The following is a 9,191-nucleotide window of genomic DNA, read 5'->3' on the forward strand; positions in this document are numbered from 1 at the left end:
TCTCCTAGACTAGAGTGCCTGAGCCACTTACTATTTTAATGCTCCCGGACTGACTCGTGGCAGTCAGTTACGAAGTTTACTTGCGTTCTGGCAACAAGCTGCATCTAGTATGGAAATATTGCTTCGAGATATGACCACAATGGTGCCCGAAATCCCAGACACATGGCGTTGGAAGTATGTTTTTGCCATCACTTGACTTGGTATTATGGGCCATCTGAATGATGTGCACAGAGCCTGGCTTGTTCTTTCCCACGGCGTGAAAGAAATATGGATGCTACCCAGACTCTTGCTGAACTTTCAGAAAGACAGTGTCCTTCATCCTGGAATTTTTGCACCCTTCTCTAGGCTGTTGCTGGATGCATAGTGCGGTAATGATGATTAACGTTACCTTTAAACAGCATGTCTAGGTTAAAAGGAGTAAAGAGGCACTTCTTCAATATCAGCTTCATCTTGTCTTGCAACTTTTCTTCTTCTCCTGGAGAAATACAGTGTGTTCAAAGGAATTTCAAAAATCATCCCAGGATCCATTAATGTGCACATCTTCTTATGTGAATGTAAAAAGGATTTCAGAGAGAGTGTAGGCTTTTGTCCTAGTGAATTGTATATGTGGCAATATAGGGAAAATTAATTGTGCTTAATTTCATAGTGATCTATTGTCCTACTCCAGTCATGTTGAGAATCCACGCCTTTTTCCTTCCTTTTAGGGCCTTATTCTACTTTCCTCTGCACAACTTTGATTTTGCAGAGAGAGAAAACAGGAGGCCATGTGTTCTGAGCAATATAGCCTGTATGGTAGTATCAGTAACTGTTCAGGCATGCCAGTATTGGAGCAAGCAGGCATTAGAGCCGCAAATCCCACCTTACCATGCTATTGTGGCTGCCTGCATGGCAAAAACACGCTCAGAGTAACTTGCCCAGTCTACACTTCTGGTCCTTTCCAGGTGTGAGTGGTGGGAAAATCCCACAACAATATATGCGGGCTTCAAACAGATCAACAATTCATGAAAATTTACTCAGACATTATTGCAAAGTTATTACTGGAAAAGATACAAGGACAGAAAATCTTGAAGAAAATCTTGAAGAAAATTTATACAGTTTGGATAGAGACAAAAATCTGTGTGCTTGTGTGAAAAATCAAGAGTACTATAAATTTGCCTGTTGGCCCTAATTTAGAGATCGCACTCCATTAACTTCCTTAGAACTAGAAAAATTAGAGAAGATTCATAGTGAATTTGGAATATGGCTTAAGATTCTAGCTAACTGTGGAAATTAGCACACCAAAATGCCTTGCAAATTGACCTTTTAAATGCCTAAGTAGCTGAGCAGCTTTAAATGCCTAAGGCTGAGGAAAGGGTAATATGAGAGAATTGTAAAAAAATATGGTTCTTAATTTCAGTCAGTGTTGACTGCAATAAAACATTTTTAAATTACCTTCATGGTAAAATTAAGCAGTTTTGTTCTGAAAAATGGTGGTGCACCTTTGTTTGGAGTATGTAACTACAAAAGTGTTTCCCTTGATTAGTCAGTGAAGGTGTTTCTTTAGTTCCCTTCAGTTTCTTTGATTGCCTTTGACATATATCACATTGTTGAATAACAGAGAAAGGATCAAATATCTACAACATTCCCTGATGTATGTAAGTTTAATGAACAGAAAGTTTTTGAAATAAACTAATAGGTCAAGGACAAGTCCATTTTGTCAAGATTTTCTGCGTCCGTCTAATTACAGACATTGGTTCTGATGCCCAAAAGTATCAAAACTGGTGATTTTGGTCTGCAGGTGACTAGCTGGACATATCAATTTTAGAAAATTGCCACTGACACTGTTTAAATATTCTCTTCAACTGCACCCGTAACAGGGCCACCGCACTGTGCTGAATTTTTCAGTTCCCAGAACTGTGATTACTGAACCATAGTAATGGCTTTATTGCACTTATTTGCTATAGGGGGAAGAGCTCTGTTGGACTTTCAAGTTCCCCCATGTTATCTCTGACAAGGAAATATAGTTACCTTGGAAGCTCTGAAGCAAGAGACTCTCTATTCACACACACACACACACACACACACACGCTCTCATGCAAGAACCACAAATGATCTAAGTATAACTTGACCTTTCTATTAATCCTAGTGTCACCTATGGAAGCGGTGAGTTTTGTAAGCCTGTTTTTAAAATAGGTTTTTAATATTATTCCTCCATACGCTAAAGTCTTAATGCAGATATAGGTTCTTCTTACTTGTGCTCTGAACAAATCTAAGACTCTCTTTATTGTATGTTTATGGGCTTTAGTACTGAAATAAATGCAAAACTCCCTGCACACACAGAGTCAGCTGCCCACTGAAATGGGGATGTCACTAGGAATCAGCTGGCTGGTACTTAGTTAACAGAAAGCATCATTCTCCCTGACGCTGGGAGATGGAGCCATAATCTTTCCCTGAGACCCTTTTAGGGAGGAGCGTGGCAGGGTAGAAACACATAGAGAAGAGTCAGTTAGACCTTATCTACATATGCAACACAGCAGGCCATCTGAAGGCTAGAAAACTGGCCTGACTCAGAGTCTCTGCTAGAGGCAGAAGGAGTAGAGGAAAAAAATTTCCTTTAAAACCTCTGGATATCATTCCTCAAACTGAGAGTACCTTTCCACTAAATGTTTTGTCTTTCCAGTGTTAGTAATAGACTTCTTATGTATCTTTAAAATGTTGCTGAAGGGATGAACTTTGCTTGTTCTCCAACAACAACACAATTATCCTTATTACACATACTGTAAGGGAGTTTTAGCTGTTATATATAACAAAGAATTGGCAATCAGTGTAATATAATTTTCCAGAGCATTCAGAGCACTGATTTATTTCTCCAGTTGTCTATTTAAAAAATTGTTTCTGTAAATAGGGATTTTGTATCCAAATGGCTTCAACAGCATTTTAGCAAAGATCTACAGCAACCCAGCAGGCAGGCCATTTCCCTTAGAGTTTTGTTATTTCTGGACCAAGCCTAAATTTCCTAGCATGCAAGAACTTATGCAATTCTCACAGTGCTGCTATGCAAAGAACTTCTTTGGCTTTGAGACCTGTACTATACAACTCTAGCCATTATACTGCTGATATTCTCTACTGGACTAATCTGTAATAGTGTCTTTGGTTGTGTACATGCTCTTTAAACTGGAAGGCAGAAAGCATTTACTCTAAATGCACTTAATCAAAGCCCCTTGTTGCTTCTGGCCTTTCCACCCCTCCTTGATTCCCAGTGGATGTATATTTTTATGTGGTTTATTGCCATTGGTCTATATGTATATGCCATACCATAGAACTTTCTATCTGTACCATAGTCAAAATATTTTTTGGACAGCCTATTTTAAAAAGTGCTGATATTGCTATTGCCATTCACAAATATATTAGATCTTGATCTATTGTTTTGCATCACTGAAAATGCACTTTCTTCATCAACTGTTAGTGGCATACATTATACAAAACTTGTGCTCTTGTTTCTTGAAATTATGATTAATCTGCTTTTGAGGTTTTCTTCTACCTCTCTCCCTTGCCCTTTTCTGTTTTGCAAAGTACTTGCATCAGCAGAGGTGTGTTTCTGATGTGTACAGTTGATCCAGTTACTGTGTGGCTATGGGAGCTCATACCTAAGGGTGCCTTGCTAACTATGTTACTCTAAAAAGAATTGTATCAGAATTTCCATGGAGTAAGAGAGATCGAACTCTCAATATGATCAAAGTGAAAGTGTGCAAATAAAAATCAGAGAGAAAACAGAAGGATCAAAGAGGAGGGTGCAACACTTGTAGTAAATGTTGTGGCTAGTTCTTTGCTTCTAATGGAAGATCCCTCTGTGCTGCCTACTTCACACCACCTGAAACTTCCAGTAATGTACTGTCTTTTTTCGATCAGCATCTCTGTATGTACGCTTTTCCTGCTCTGTGAGCCCATAATAGCAAGAGGTACTGAAAGGCTGATGTTAGTAATGTCAGATTAACACCAGTCCTTCCTCTTCCCATATTTGATGGTATGGTGGTTACTGAAGAATGCTTAAGTTTCAGTTGTTAATCCTTTCTGTGGCAGCAGTCAGTTTTACCAGGAGGTGCATGATGGTGCTCACAGCAAGAACGTTATGGAATGCACAACATATTTTGTCCTCCACTCATGCTGTATTCCCAGCACTGCACAAGGGCACACTCTGTCACACTGCTGAAACAGGGAGATTCCTGGAAGATAAATGTGAACCAACCTTGTGCTGGAATACAACAAGAGCCAGACTGTACCTCAGTTCCTCTGGTCGTGCCAAGCAGTGTGACTAGAGTACAAGCAACTTTAGTCCTCAGTACAAGATGTTTTTTACCACACTGAGACAAAAATACAATCTTCTGGTATTTTCTGGAGGGATGGATGTTTTTTACCACGCTGTGACAAAATTACAGTCTTATGCTCTTTTGCAGAGGGATGCCCTTCTATAGGGACAGCTGGGGAACAAAGGAGAATAGAACCTGTCCTAGGATGGGGTATCTCCTGAATTTGGATCAGATCCATCTCATGGAGTCTTAAATCCCTTACTACTTTTGAGGGAAAAGAAAAATGAAGGGAAAAAAATAGTGAGTGCAATATACCGATTAATGTTTATTCTTATAGTTTTCCTAGTACCTATCCAGGGGCTGCTAGTTTATGCCTTTTCTCTAGTAACCACAGTCAACAATGTTTCTGTTTAAGGGTCCAGAGTTTGATTCCTCCTCATGATGCATGTTTGTGTGTTTATGGCCAAGATTCACTGAAAAATGACACTGTAGGTGAGAGTCCATACATCTTACACTTTTAAATCAGATTATCTAATGTGTGAGCCCAAAATATCATAGAATCATAGAATCATAGAATAGTTTGAAAATATACTGCTCTATTGCATGAGATAATGTTTCGCTTTACTACAGAGTAGTTGTGATTCCAATATGAATTGGGGCAAAGAGAGCAGGCACTGCACAGATATGTCTAAGGCATGTAATACAGGTAAGCAAGCTGTACTGGCTGATATTAATAGGTGAGCTAAAATGCCTTGACTAGCCACCCCAGTAAAGCCAGAGGTTCTTTAATATTTGGTCTTAGTGGATGCATAGACTTCTACTAACTTGCTAACACGTCACAGGGATCTTAATGCTAAGGAGTCTGGTTTTGATTGCCCCTCCAACTGGAGGTATGCAACTAACTGCCTGTGGCAGATGTGCCTGCATAGTCTTTCGCCAGTGCCCCTCAAATTTCCCTGAAGTAGTTTACTGCACCTAGAAGAATTTCTGGCATCACCAAATCATACTCACAGTAGAAGAGGACTTTCATTAAAGAAAATTGCACTCATATGTGAACTCTGCAAACATGACACTGCCAGCTGGCATGATGACACAGAAAATCATACTGATTTGCTTCTACATCACGAGATATCTGCAGCAGGTCAGCTATTCTGGTACCATATATGATGTAGAGCTGCTTAAGATATTATTGATGGAAGTGCACCACAGACAGATATATGTGTACATATGGTCTACTTGTTTCTTTGCAGAATCTTTCTAGTTTCCACAAAGATATTCTGATTGTTTTGGGAGTTTGGGATTTTTTTTTCCAAATTCACCTGAAGGCAGTTGAGCTACCCAAGCTATTGCTGGTAAGAAGTTACTCAGGGAGTTCTTCTGAAACCAAAATGTCTACTCAGAGAAGTAGCTGGCAACCAAAGGAGGTAAGGTGTTCACTAGCTGGCTCATACACTGTCACATCTCCTCTGTGTGTATGTATATATATGACACATCTTAGGAACTTCTCCTCCAGGAAGTCCCACAGTGTCCAATGCATCTGTTTTTGCTATAAGACACCATTTACTGCATATATGAGTACCACAGACAGATACATAGTACATACAGAAAAATGATGTCTAATATTGTATGTAAACAGACTCCTCCCAAAGAAAGGTACTGAAATGCTTTACATTAAAAACAGCATGTGACTTAATGGGATCCAGCAGTTTCTGAAAGCCCATTTTCACAGAAGTAAATGCAGTCAAATCTTTTAATGAAAAAAATGCGCTATGCATGTCACCTTTTCCTTCCAAATATTGTAAGCCTACTTTACAGCTCTGATCCCGATTTTGCCTCTTATACTGCAAGAAAAAAAGAAAAAGGAAGTGGAAATAGAGATAGTCAGAAAAATCCTCTAGCTTAGGCACTGCAAAATGACTGGTATTGGTCTTCCTGTACATGGGTATGAGACTTTGACAGTTTAAGATTAAACAGTATTGTCCATGCAGAGCAACTGACCTTCCATTTCTCCTCTCTGTTCTCTCTCCTTCCATCGGGAGGTGAAGATTCAACCACACAAGGAGAAGAGAAATAGGCCTAGTAAAAATAGCTGCCCGGAAGCTTCTCTTCACTTTCCAGCTTCTCTTCTGCAGGCCTCCAGACCTGCAAAACACATGACGTTTCCATGGACCAGCTCTGAGAAGCCAAGAGAAAGATGCCTTTTGTGGTCTTTCTGCAACAAGCACTAAAGCAGCCATTTTGGGGCTGAATAGTTTATGGGGGTTTTTTGCTATTGTAGTGTGGAGAAAGCTTTTGCCTCTTCTGTGCAGGAGTCTGTCTCCCTCTCACCCACCTCTTGGATGGGTTTCTGCAATTTTAATTCATTTTACAGCAAAATTTCACAGCAGTTTGGACAGAAAGTGAAGAATTCCTCATTCTCCATTGGAAGTTAGCCACGAGCTGAACTAGATGTACAAAGGGCCAAAAAGAATTTAAAACCGTTTAAAAATCTCCAGCCAAAGTGATCTGCAGTCAGCCCACCAAGGTTTTTAGAAGTGATCTGTCTCTTTAAGCTTGGCTCTGGGAAATAAACCAACTTGTTTCTGTTGTAGTGAGTGGAAAGTGGATGATGAAAGTAATTTGCAACATTCATAAATTAAGATAACAGAGGTCTGGTGATTTAAGTAGCACTATGTTGCTTGTACAGCCTCCTATGAGTAGTTTTGTGTTAGATATTTTGTTTTTCCTAGGATGCCATTCAGTGCCAGCCCATATGTCTTTTGGTCTAGACTGTTATGTTTCATAGGAGGTATACATTTAATATGTCTGGGAGAACCAGGCTGATGTAACGCTGGAGACACCATCTCTGTGATCTGCAACATTTGAGAAAATCAAAGCTCACTAATTCAGAGTGCCTGCTTTCCTTTTATGTCTATACACACACAAATATGTACACATCACATGTATATATACACTGATCAATTTTTTTACTGCTTCCTTCTTGCTTTTGTGCTGTCACTCCACTATATGGAAACAGCAACAGTGGGGTCTGTACACAGGTACAATCAGTCTTAGCTAAACTGGAACAAACAATAATGTTACACTGGACTTGGGATCCCAACCAAAATTCCAGTGAAAGGAAATGTTGAGACATTTTAGCGTCATTTCAGCTAAAGCAGTCCTAATCCTTTCTCATGCTATTCTGTTCAAACATTATAGGTTTGCAGCTGTCTTTACAGGGCCAGTTTGAGTATATTCATATTTTTTCCCTACCTACATTTTCCTGTGATTTGAAGAAAGACAGGCTGTGGAAAAAGGACTTTGAATAAGATTGAAGATTTCCCAAATTCAGGATGATTGGATTCAGTTCATTCACTTGGCACTCAGGGGTCAAATGTAAACTGTGTCTGACGGGAATTTATTGAAAATTGGAGAGGAAATGAGTCTTCAAATTCAGACCTTTGGTTTAGTCTAATTGCTGCTTGAGCCTCCCTAAAATCCAAAAGCAAATCTCAGATTAATCTGCCAATGCTGGTACCTCCCACAGAGTTTGAATTTTGAACGACTGCAGGGAGAAACTTCAAATTTTACATGCATGTAGGAGTATTATCAGTGTGCAGACACTATAATGAATCTCAAAACACTTCATGCAGCTCAAAATTTCCTGCTAATATTTCACACTGGTGATCCCCACTCTAGCCTGTAAGACCAACTGTGTAAAAGCCATGAACCCCAACACCCACAGAAGAAAGAACAACAACAACAAAAACACCAAAAAAACCCACAGAAAAAAGTCCAAGCTCCAGCCACACCTGGGACATCTCTACTAAAACAAGGAATCAGATACCAGCTTTGCTGCACAAACTTCAGCATTGATGACTTATTGCCACAGATGGATGTGGAAAAGGAGTGGTATCTTCCTCTTGTACAGAGGAGCATTAGAGGGACTTCTCTGTGTTCATAGCTGGATTCCCAGGTTTGCACCGACTTTCCTGATGGAGAAACGACTGGAAGAGCTGAATTGAAATCAGCTCTTGTGCAATGAGTGGATACTGATGTCATTAGTCATCATCTTTGTTCCAGAACTCCTTGCTGTTACTACTGACCAAGAAAGGCAAGAGGAAAGAAGGGTCTTCTTGCCACCCATAGCAAGTTTAGGATTGCCGAAGGGTGAATCTTACAGCATTTCTTTTCCTAAACACAGTAAAAAACCCAACAGCCTCACTTCTACTCTTTCTGAAATGCTATGTGCACACACCTAGTCACTGTTGACTAAAACTGTTTTTCATGACAATGATATTACCCATTGTTGACTAACTGAGTATTACAGAAAAGGCCAGCTGCAGCAGGTCGGGAATAAGGAAATGCCATTCTTGAATTTCTTATTTCTTTGGCAGAGACACAGAGAATTTGGTTTTCATTACACACACAGCTTTTAGCTTTCAGTTGGATCAAGAGGAGAGGGCATTCGTCCATCTCCATTGTTTCAGACAGGTCTTGATCTGCAAAATTATTTAATGCTATCACACAAGAAGAACTTCTGATCACTGGACTTTGTTTGGAGGTAGAATAAATCACTGTGATCCTGCTAAGTCATAAATTTGGGGTTTGGGAAGACCACTCTTGTCCCCACAGGCAGCTTACAATATGAAAGCATGCTAGATATGAGATGTTAAATATTAAAGCACTGCACTGTTTATTTTCATGTTTATCTTCTAGCTGTGTTTTCTGCAGCCCTGTGGGGCAAGCATTAACATTCCCATTTTTGAAGTGAAGGAAAATGAAGCAGAAAAAGAAATAGCAGGAAACTCTTGACTTTCTGGGGGGATGTGGGAGGAAGGAAGTGAAGCAGAAGATCAGAGCAGAAATGGCTGTAGCAATGTAAGACGTGCCATGCTCTTTTTTACTGCCCTTTCAAGAGGGAAA

Source organism: Fulmarus glacialis, unplaced genomic scaffold, assembly GCF_000690835.1.
Source record: "Fulmarus glacialis isolate BGI_N327 unplaced genomic scaffold, ASM69083v1 scaffold6241, whole genome shotgun sequence".
NCBI classification, from domain to species: domain Eukaryota; kingdom Metazoa; phylum Chordata; class Aves; order Procellariiformes; family Procellariidae; genus Fulmarus; species Fulmarus glacialis.